At 38.0% G+C, this 12,341-nt stretch overlaps 1 protein-coding gene across 13 annotated transcripts in view; it reads left to right on the top strand.

Moving 5' to 3' along the window:
- LOC124112986 (roundabout homolog 2-like) overlaps window positions 1–12,341 on the top strand; it is a 519,019-nt gene that overhangs the window by 459,138 nt on the left and 47,540 nt on the right. The gene's annotated exons all lie outside the window — the stretch shown is intronic.

The raw sequence follows: 12,341 nt of genomic DNA, 5'->3' as shown, positions 1-12,341 counted from the left end.
GTGGCAGACAATTTCTTCTGCTTTCAATTGTCTGAAGCATTATTATTTTTGTCATTTCTGGGGACTATATAGTTTTTTGATAATTTCACAGGTTCCCCCATAATATCAAATGGCCAGTCCCTAAGGGACTTAACTGCTTGAACAGCTAAAATCTGTTACTTAAACCTCAATGCACCTATAGCATTACCTGAGTTCATGATCAGTCATTGTTCTTGTTGGCTTATAAATATATAAATGTATTCTGGTGGAAGCTGGTTGATTTTGATTTAGTTGTGTTGTAATGATAAAATGATGTAATTCTAGTAAAACCTGTCTTACCTGTGAATGTATCAAGTGTTATCACCTTGTAATATTAAGCTTGGCAATTTATGTTCCAAGTGAATAAGTGTCTGACGAGCCCCCTTAAACAAAGACATCTTTTTGAACTGTGAATGACAAACTTCTAAGTGGAAAGATGTTCTTCTTGACACGGGGGGTATCAGTTTCATCAAATATACCAAACGCAACCCAAGGTAATGAAACCTATAGGATAACTGCAGAGTCACTTGTGCATAAGGATGTGAACAATTGCGTGAGACCATTCTTGCTGTGATATTTAGAAGCTGTTGATTGAAGAGCAGTGATCCACAGAGATTATCAGACAAAATTTCACAGTTGGCTGTAACTTGTGGCCAGGCAAGGATATTCTGTCATCACAAGCCAATGTGTGTGGCATTTTCATCCATGTTCTTCATCAAAGTGTTAAAAATGTACACCTCAAAAATAGAGATCTGCTTTAAACAGCTGGCTTCAGAAGTTGACTTTCATGGCCGGTTTATGCCCTCATTGTGATGGCTGAATGTACCTGTAGTGGCTTACATTAAACTATCGACACTTTACGACACCTTTCTCATATAGTGAATACAGGGAGGTCGGCTAGGCAGGAGAATGATCTTAAATGGAATGATATCAAATTTGCACATGTATACTCTGACAGGGTATTTTGATTCCATTTGCCCAAGATGTACGAAAAGAAGACGACGACTTTAATGTACATAAACACCCACAAGGGACAGGGTACAAAGCATGAACATGACTGTTATAAAGGAAGAAGGTCAAGAGAGGAGATGCAGATTTCCTTAACATGAATGTTTTTGTAAATGAAAAAGGAGATAATACTTGTAAAAGGTGCTGGTGGATTTGGAAGTGTAGCTAAAGTGGATGATGGTAGTAGTTGCAGGTCTTTGTGAAGGGGGCATCTCATCAGAAAATGTACTTCATCTTCTTTTTTTGATAGTTTTACAATAGGTACATATTCTTTCTGGCAGATGAAGAAGGGCTGCCAGCATTTGGAAAGGATGTTTTAGTGTTCCTGTTTCTGAATTTCCCTTCAGTCAAGAGTCAATTATCAGGTTCAGATTATAGATTTCAGTGCAATCCCTGTTTAAATCTACTGCGATCTGTGCAAGAAATGTTCTCACAGACTATCCGTTATTTATCACATTCACTAAACACCTCAAGGGGGAGAGAGATCCAGACATGCAGATTTACTTCAGTATAAACTGTTGATCTGTTCACCGGGTGTTTATCAAGGTGGTTGTAAACTATATTTCCTTCATTCCTTGTGTTGTAAATCAAAAAGTGAGAAGACACGACAGCAAAACTTAGCCGTCTTAGTAAATGAGACGAAGTGTGTTTTGATATGCCACATGTTTGAGACTCTTTGAGCTCAGGAAGATGTGTTGCTGTTTTCTCTGGATACTTTAATATCAATATGATGTGGAAGAAACCATTCTAGCTCTAGTAATGTGTTACTATAAATACCTGAAGGTCAGGACATGCGAGTGTGATGGCAGTTTGAGATACATGGTTTCAAAACATTGTGCAGCTTTAAAACACATTTAGTTTATTATTATTGTCCCGGAGCCTAGTAAGTAAATCTGTATGTATATGAAACACACAGAAGTCAGTCATATTTTCTGACATTTTTCTTCATAAGGTTGGACAGGGCCATGTTCATGTAGAAAACATTGGCAGCTCTGCACAAGATGTTTGTATGTTTAGGCCTAATCATTTCCGTTTTGGTTTCTATGTTAACACCCCCACATCTCCAACTCTCTTTAAATATGATCATACTCAATCACAATATTTTCATTCCTTGGAAAAAGATTGGTTCCCTGTGTACCATCTGTGAGAGATTCAAAGCTGGTCCTTATGGCAGTTTCATAAACAAAACAGCAGACATTTTGAAGATGTGATTAAGATTGCTGACTATTCCCTGATTATTGTTTGAACTGCCTCAGGGGTCTATTAATAAATCTGAAGCAAACGAAGACAGGACTTATATGAGTTCATGTACCCAATAACTCAAGGCAGAAAAATAGAACTTGCAGTTCACTAACTTTAAAACACATACAGTGATGACTGATAAATATCATTCAGCAATTGTTAATTTTTGGTCACATTTACTTTTTGATATTAGCTTTTTAAAAAAATGTATACAATCGGCAGCAACTGTTCTTTGAAGAGTTGTTTACGTTTGTACACATCTGAGAACAGAACATGATTTGATGGATTGTTTCTTTTTTCAGCAGGATGTTGTATTTAATACTTGTTGAAAGGACTGAATGTTTGATCTTGATTGTCATACACTGAGTAGTCTTGATTTTCTGGGAGTCTGCAGAAAGTGTTAGTGTGAAGCCTCGAAAGAATCGGAAGGTGCAGGGTTAGAGTTGTGGCTGAGACTGTCAAAGATGATGTGAAATGAGGTTTAACATCGTGTCCCACTTAGCGGCATGCAACATATGTGTGCGTGTCTGAACTAATGACGTTTTTAACAGTTTAACATGGATATCCCACTCGGACACAGTATACTGACTCCGAACTGACCAGACCTGGTTTTGTCCCCTTAATACCGAGCGCCAGGCAGGGTAACAACAAGTACCATCTCTTAATGTCTTTTGGGTATCACACAGCCAAGGATCAAACCACTGACCTTCCACTCTCCAGGCAGACATTCTCTCCACTACATCCTGGAGGCGGTGCAGATGTTAAAGGGGTTTAGTAATTCTATTACCTGTGCAGCCTGTAATAAAACTGTGATCTATCAACTCCCAGTACGCCATGATGTTTTCTCAGGCCCTACTGCACAAACTGATTTGGTGATTGACTAATCGGCAAGCTATCAACAAAGGGAAACAGAAAAATGTTGGCAAGCTGAATGCGTAGTTATTTGTTTCTGAAAGAAATGTTTGCACATTCACATTGCCGTTTCAACAATGGTTCCACTTAGTTGTTTGTTTCTGAAAGAAATGTTTGCCCGCACCTTGCCATTTCAAGAAGAGCTCGACATGCATATTAAGGGCACTGATGGACTGACATTTGGGGGGACAGATGCATTGTCTTTCTACACCCATCCCATTTATTGATAGCAAACAGCACTTACTGACTAACATCTTCACCCATTGTTGTACAGGTTCTGGAACTGGACTTACATATATTGTAGCTTTTGGCAAGTTGTGTAAATATCCAAATGTTTTAATTTGAGGAGAGAGAATGCAGTGCTTTACATTTTAAGTGATTTTAACATTTAATTCAACAGATTCAAATGAAACAGGAAGAATAAGGAGACAAATGCATATAATGAAACATGTGATCAAGATGGAAACAGATATCAACACCAGGGAATATTTAGTTTTGATTATCTGCCGAGACAGATTCCATTGGGTGTAAAAGACAAAAAAGAGGTGAAAATTATGTCAATGGATCACTGAAAATTGTGATGACTCCAGGTGGTCAGGGAAAAAGGTTCATGAAAATGATTTTGACAATTTCATCCGTTGGTTCATTTGACAATTTACCAATTGTGTGTCACCTGGAGTGTACATAAACTATCACACATCTCCTGCTTCATAATAGTTGAATATTAATGTCATGAAATGGAATGTACATAAACTATCACACATCTCCTGCTTCATAACAGTTGAATATTAATGTCATGACAGGAAATAAGAGGAATCTGACTTCTTGATATGGGGCAGAAAAGGATTTGAACTGTAGCTTTTGGATTACCTGGGATATTTTGACTATTTATTGTTGATGTGGGTGTACTTTTATCTGAATTACTGGCACAAGGAGAGGTAGACATAGCTGCCTGTATGTGAGTAGCAGCACCAACTAGTAGCAACCATAATTGGCAATTCAAAATAATAAGTATATGCTATATTTCAAATAAAGTGTTGGAAAATTGAGGATTCTGTGAGAAAGCAGTCATATGCTACAGGGAGTAAGTATATCAATATTGAGGTAAAACTGAAGATAAAGGCAATGTTTCAATACTTTGTTAATGAGCAGTTCTACTGTACAAGCATATATATAGTCATTAATGTATAACAATTTTGTTCAACAGATACTATTTACTGTATGTGTGTACAACTAGTTCACAATTACAAGCTAACTAATATAGCATTGTGTGTATCTATTGGCATCAACAGTGTTGCTACATGCATGACATCAAAGTCCTTCTCCCCTTTGGTCATGATTAAACCATTCCTCAGTTACATAACCAATTAAATTTCAATGTAACATATCTCCAAACCAGATGTCTTTCTGTTCATTGTATTAGTTCATCTGTTGTAAGTAATGATAAGCTCAAATGATGCTTGTGTAACATACATGAACACATGCCACAAATTATATAAAATCCTTTAGCTGAAGTGCCTCCATCATGGCGTACAGCTCATCATCAAAGTGTGAACTCGTGTGAAAATAAAGACAGCAGGCAGTTTGTTAACTCAGCAAATCCAACCAGATTTGTAAGATACACAAGTTTGTGGATAATATTAGGGTCAGCCTTAGGCTCTGTAGTCAGTGGCCACTTGCAACAAAGGAAAGACAGCTGTTGGGAGGGATGATGCTTCAGAAGATGCTTCGCTGGCCAGCTGTCTTCGCTGATTTTAGTTTCAATAGACAAACTAGTTTAGGTCTGTGCCATCATTTCTGTCCTTGATGTCAAGTTAACATTCCTCAGCACTTGATGGAAACTTGACATCATCAATTACTATGTTAGTTGCTCCACAATGCTTCAGTGGAGACAAAATTAGCAGAGTTCAGTAAAATCATTGATTGTAATAGTAGACTGATAACAGAACAGGAAATTTGTTTGCAAGGTCGCTCTAATTGGGGACCAAACAAACTTGCATCATGTGTTGGAATAAACTTCTGTTATGTAATACACCTTGCCTATAGTATCATTAAGTAATCCCACTGACACCTAGAATCAGGGTAGTGATCCCTATGCATGATGTAGACAGGGTAAGAAAATACTTGAATGAGTCAGTGAAGATCACGGTCATGGCCTGAGTGTTTGTAACTAGTGGGACGCACGGAGAATTTATTCAGTGTAACAGTCTAGAAAACTAATATCTGAAATATATATGAAAACAGGTTTTTTGACTGGTGTGATGGAAAGAACTGTTTTAACATTGAAAATAAAAGCTACAAAAACCATTTCCATAATCATAAGAAATCTCTACTAGAAGCAGAGTCTGGTGTATTATTCCAGCTATCATAAGCATGTATATGAATTAATATCAAATAGTGATGATACCCGGTGTTTTTGAAAAGGTGGACGTATCTTTCCCCATCAGGTTAAAAAAAAGTGGTTCAAAAAGTATTTGAAACTTCAGGTAAATATTAATTACATCCAACTCCAACAATACCAGGCCCCAGCCTGAAAGCCTTGTCTGTCCCTGCGCCCCTGACACTGGAGAGTATGTATGTAACATAATGGAGGTGGTCTACACAATATGTATTTGTCTTGTGACTAGACTCGCCTGCTGTGACAGCGCCAGTCGTAACCCAGCCTCTGATATTACACCGCATCAAAGTTCCTAGGTCGTTAGCCATGTCGCAGGTAAAAGTCAGGTGTCACTACTTCAATGTCAGAAATTTATGAGAAATTCATTTGTACTCCTGGTTGTGTTTGCAATTGGCTATCATGGAGTGATCATGTCAGAAAAAACATTGGGGAAAAGTTTTTCTATCCATCACCACCCAGCTATGTGATATTTGAATATGCCAGGGAGGTATTTTATGTGAATTTCATTCATTATCGTTTCAATTAACACAGTAGGTGGCCCTTATTTGGGACATGGAGATGGAGCCTTTTGTCCCTCCAGATTTGATATATGTCATTTCCTTCTGCAGTGTATTTATGTGAAATATTCTCATGATTACTGAGCTACTTAATGCAGTGCACCCTGAACATAAACATATTTAAAATCATTCATATAAAAACTTGATCATGGTGTTATGCTTTGAATAATCAATATATGTTGGTCGTATGTGATTATCTGGGAAGTGGATCATGTACTGTTGGTTGCCATGGGAGCTGGACATGCCCGGGGGGGGAGGGTTGCGTTCCTTGGAACAAGATTGACAGGTTGCCTCCCTTAGGGCATAAGATGGGAGATATATCCATGATAGGATTGATTTATTACTGAGAAATGTCAATCCAGAATCCTCTGTGAACTTTCATGTAGCCCATGTTTGTATCATATGTGTTTACTTGATGGAACATGTTTGATATGGAAATGGCCTATAACTTGATTAGTAGTGCATACATTCTCCGGACAAGTCCCCACAGATATCATCAAACCGGTGTTCTTGGTAGCATTTCATTCCATGAAGACTCTCTGTAAAGTTGTCTATAAACGCCTAACATGATTAGTAGTACAATATTTCTCATGAAAGGTCCCCACAGATATCATCCAACCAGTGCTGTATAGCCTTTCATTCCATCAAGTCTTTGTGTAAAGTTGTATGTCTGCAGGAAACAGACAAGTTTATTACAACACTGTCCTAAGTTGCTACACCTCCTTAAGGGAGTTCTGATCTGATGTTGAACACCGATATCCTGGCAGTCAGTCAACTAAACAAGAAGCTGAGAGTAGCGATTTGAGGGGCAGTGGGGAGGTCTTTGAGAAGATTGTTACATAAATATGTCAGTCTTACTAAGAATGTTTGCCTTCTTCAACTGATACGATGATCATATGTACCTGATTATCTCTGAAGCATTGCTCTGTAGGAGGCAACATGGATCCATGCGAGAGTCGACACTACTGTGACCCTTGAAAAATATCTTAATACCCTTATCACTTGAACATTTTTCTAAATATTTGAACTTGTCAATAAACATAAATGATTAATGTTTCAGAATAAGAATGTTTGTTAGGAAGACAAATTGTAATCAGAAACCTGGAAATTGGTTGTTAAACTTTGTGTGAGCATTGAAACTATTTTACTGGTGAGTTACCCTGTTCCTGCAGAGTTATGTGAACAGAAGTTACAAAACCTGTTTCATATTCATAAGAAATGTCTGCTAAAACTAGTGTCCATTGAATGATGCTGACTATATCATAAGTATGTGTTTAGGAATCACTAACAAATGGTTATCGCATAAGTTATAAGTTACTTGGCAAAATCTGCTGAAAAACACACAACACAAATGAGTAAACTGCTTCTGTTTTTGTGGTGAACGGAGGATTTAATCAGCTTGGTAACTTTTCCATTATCAACGATGCAATCTCCTATCCAGAATTCTCTTGCCAGCCATGTTTATTTTGATGTAATCGTTGTTAGTTTGATTATGTCAGAGCTTGTCTGCCGGCTCAGATACATCACAGTCCTACTTTCTCCATTTGCTTTGAAGTAACAGCTTGAAGGTGAGCTTTCTCAGATGCAAGGGGGTAATTAAACTTCATCAGATGGCTTAATTGTTTATATGTATCGAAATGAGTATTGTGATTGTTACTCATTGAGGTTGATTTCAAGCAGGGATCACAGACAAGAGTTAATGAATGTACCTCTAAAATGTGTCCCCCAATTTAGGATGAGGTTGAAATTTCCATATACACAATGATCAAATCAGATGGAGACATGACTTCTGTGGCATACATACATACATTGCAGAACCATAACAGGACTCCAGTCTTCGAAGACTAATCATCTGACTGCTATCACTGGCCTAAGTAAACATTGTTGAGTGTAGTTATTACCCAATGAGGGGGTGGAAGTGGATGGTTACATGTATCAAAGGAAAGATCAAGCCTATGTTATCTAGCACATAAATTGACTTCTGTTGAGGCTGCAGATGAGCTCGTCCAGGAGGCTATCACTAATGTGATAAGAGGTAATACAAGCCTACCTGGTGTATAGTGTCCAGCTTGGGTTTGTTTGTGGTTACGTGGTACAAACTACAGTAAATGGAATGGTGTAACCTACTTCCAGGAGGAGGAAGCTCAAGTGTGGGAAAGAACTCCAGCTTACTTTGATTTGATTAGAGGAGGGTGATGTCACTGGATTATGGAAGCATTTTCAGAAATCCTTCAGATCCTCTAAGATACAATTTGGAGAAGGTGATGTTAAACTTGTATGCTAATGTCAATGTCGCAGTCAATTTGTAGAGTAACTGAAACTCTCAGTCAGTTCACTAATTACTTAATTCGTGAAGATGCAGCAGAAATTGCTTAGAAATGTCCTTGATGTATTGGACAGATGAACAAATTCTACTTGTAAGTAAAACATGATCGCACAGCCATTCAGTACTTTGTACAAAATCCTACTAAATGGCAACACACCAGCCTGTACAATGTGGATACCTAAAGTTAGACTTAGCCAGTAAAGTATCTGCTAAAAGAATATGTGGTATCCGAACTTCCCAAATGTCTTCATGTGCAGGACAACTGGGTGGTATGTAAATATGTTCCCATGTTTTTTCAGGTGAACAGTTGACTTGCCTTTGCATGTGTTTGTGACTGGAGCAGGACATGCTTACCTTTTACAAACACCTGGTATCATCACTATTTGATAGCATTTCCTTAACACGTGCATATGATATAGTCGGAATCGTACAATGGACTCCTCTCGGCAGACATTTCTTATGATTATGGAAAGGTTTTGTTGTTATGTTTACATGCAAGAATTGCCCATGCTGGTATTATTTCAATCTAACCTGTTTTTTCTCAATCAAACACTGTGACAAATATGAAAGAGCCAAAGTAGGAGACCGAGGAAATGAATGTTTTTGACAACATTTGATGGATTCTGAGTATTGGTAATGTGTTGTAGCATGTACTAAAGGCCCCATTATCCTTAGCTGTACGCCATGTATTAAAGACCAGGTGATGCACACCAGTGAGAGATAACAGTAATATGTGCAGTAGGATTGATGAGGTGACAGCTGCAGGTGATTACTGCAGTCTGACATCACCACATACCCTGGTCTTCTCTCTCAGGAATGCCTGACTTGTCTAGACATCCATGTCTCTTGTCTGCTGCTCCTATCATTCTCATTTCTCAGAATTGCATGTATCTGTCTGTGTGTTGGAAAGTATACTTCTCTGCACACTATTAGCTACACTGGTGGAATGTCTTCAGTGTCAATATATAAGTAGTCATATTATTTATTTACCTAGTTCTTTTGCTTGAGCTTTGACACTTCCATAAAGCATTTGAAAAGTAAAATGGAGAGTGAATTCTAATGGAGAATGTTCTACAGACATTGTCAAGTTGAGGGATAAAAAATCATAGTTAATATGTTGGCTGTAAAAGCTCAATTGATTTTCTTCACTTGGGATAATTATAGCTACAACTGCACACTTGCTAGTGCTTTATACATAAGAGCAGTAATTCGGTATTAACTCATGTTCATTTACTGTTATCACAGACATAAATTGGTGTAAAATAGGGAAGTCCAGTGTCTGAACAAGGTTTACGGGACTTCATGTCTATAGAAGTACTTGTATTTCCAGTACTTCCTGCATCTGTTTGACATTTTCAGAAGCATCTTTTTCAGGTTCCACATTACATTTCTATTATAAGAGAGCTAGCTAAGTTCAATTTCTGTATTTGCAGGAAGGCATGGTCATATGTCTTTGAGACATAAAAAGTCCCAGGCTTGCTATGTAGTATCATGGGACTCCACTAACTAGCTGGCTTGTTTCCGAACAGACATGTTTCCAAGATTTATGCTTGTTTTTAATCGTCTCTTTTCAGTAATGATAAGTTACCACCTGAGTCATGACATCAGCTGCACCCTGACTAGATACAGGCGAGGCCTGTTTAGGGTGCTGCCGATTGCCATCATCTTTCCATCCCCTGTACCATAACAAAATCAAAGCTGTTCCTTGCACACGGAATAAGTTTGTTTGTTTGTTTGTCGTTTTACACCGCACTCAGCAAAAATCAGCTATATCACGGCGGTCTGTAAATAATCATGCCTGGACCAGACAATCCAGTGATGGACATCATGAGCATCAATCTATGCAATTGGGATATGATGACATGCATCAACCAAGTCAGCGTGCCTGACCACCAGTTGCCTCTTATGACAAGAATAGTCGCTGACTCTCTTGCTGCAAGCATGGGTTGCTGACGATCCATTCTCTACCTTGGATACAGAAGAAGTATCAAATAATACAAAATAATTCCATAATCATAAGAAAATCTCTCTAGAAGCACAGTCCATTGGACAATTCCAACTCACAAGCATGAATCACTATCAAATAAACCTGTGAAGATCTGGGCTAGAATTGGTCTTCAGCAACCCATGCTTGCCATAAACGGCAACTAACAGGATCAGGTGGTCAGGTTGACTTGGTTAATGCAGATCATCGATCCCATTTGGGTGGATCGATGTTCATGATATCAATCACTGGATTGTCTGGTCCAGACTCGATTATTTACAGACTGCCGTAATATTGCTGAGTGCGGCGTAAAACAACAAACCAACCAACCACTATCAAATAGGTGTTTGCATAAAGATGAACATATCCCACCCCACCAGCACCCATCACAAACACATGCAAAGGCCAGTCACTGTAATTTCAAACTTGTAAATATCAAATTGAGCAGATGGTATCCATGCAATAAGGTATCCTTAATGTAGCCTCTTTGTTGTTAGACTATAAATTATTTAGTATTTCCAGATGAATCTCCTTCTTAATGAAAGATGTTTTCTTCAGAAGTTAATTGGACAAAAAGAAAGATTCAGTTACCACATTGATTATAATTAGTTGGACCTTTTAACTTCACAAATCACAGTATTCAGAAAGAGATGTGTTGACACAGGATGTGTGAATGTAGTTATGAAAGTGGTTCTTCAGCAGCACTTGGCAATGTGCAATAGTATTTAAACCTGGCTTTTTGAATCTAGCCACCAAGAATATCTAAACCTGAGATGACAGTTGACCAATACCAGTATACCCCTACCGTAATGGAACTAATTTTATTGTTAAACTTATCAAAAGGTTTTGATTCCATTTTTCACTGCACATGAAATCATTTTAGTAATATAGAGTCATGCAAAATAAGGACATATACTTTCTTCATACAGTGTTTAGATATCTCTGGTTTTCAGTGTAATTCTGAAAAAACACCTTTAGGTCAAATTTGAAAAGTGTTATGCACTGCAAGGGATCTGCTTGTTTAACTTCAACACATGCACATCTGCATGGAATTTAACCATTAAAATGGTGTATGCACTTGACAAAACACCACTATTAAATATGCTTTTGTTTCATTTGCTGGTATACATCATATTAAGATATTAATGTTAATACAAAACTCAGAATGAAGTCATGAAGGCCAAATTCTGAATATTACCATTTACCAATGTGTCACTTGCAAAGGAAACTAGTACCGATACAGCCCTGTAGGATTCCCAGTCAGAATGTAGGTCCCCAACAACCCATGCTTGTCATAAAAGGCAACTAGATGGATCAGGTGATCACACTTTGTTGATTGCATGCTATCTCATCAGCGTGGATTGAAGCTTATGATGTCAATCACTGTGTTGTCTGGTCCAGTGTCAATTTTTTACAGACCACAGTCATTTTGCTAGAACATTGCTAAGTATGGTGTTAAACATTAAACAAACAAACAAACAAACAAACAAACAAAGCGTCAAAAGATGGATGAACGTTAAGCATATACATGTTGAACGCTACACAGCATAAGAAACTTGTACACAATTAGTAAAGTCACATATGCATAACGCGGAAATGATGGAGTCCCCAACATCATCATCATCATCATCACACATTAGCCTCTGTTATGGCGTGTTGACAGTTACAAAGTAAGCAGGGTTTGTAGATGGAGCTCCGACTTTTTTCCACTGCTGAATCTATGCCAAAAAGTTGCCCGAGCAGGAAAGCTGGATGTACTGAAGAAATCTCATTTAGGGTGTATTTATGACGGGTAAAAAAAGTATTGTTTGTGTGGTCTAGGTGGCCCACCTTGGTTGAGGCTCAACCCTCAAGTCACAATTCCAACAATGTTCATCTAATTCCAATATTTCACCA

Source organism: Haliotis rufescens, unplaced genomic scaffold, assembly GCF_023055435.1.
Source record: "Haliotis rufescens isolate VD_foot unplaced genomic scaffold, xgHalRufe1.0.p SCAF_18, whole genome shotgun sequence".
Classification (NCBI taxonomy): domain Eukaryota; kingdom Metazoa; phylum Mollusca; class Gastropoda; order Lepetellida; family Haliotidae; genus Haliotis; species Haliotis rufescens.
Note: the sequence above shows the minus strand (reverse complement) of the source record. Positions and strands in the feature narration are given on the sequence as shown.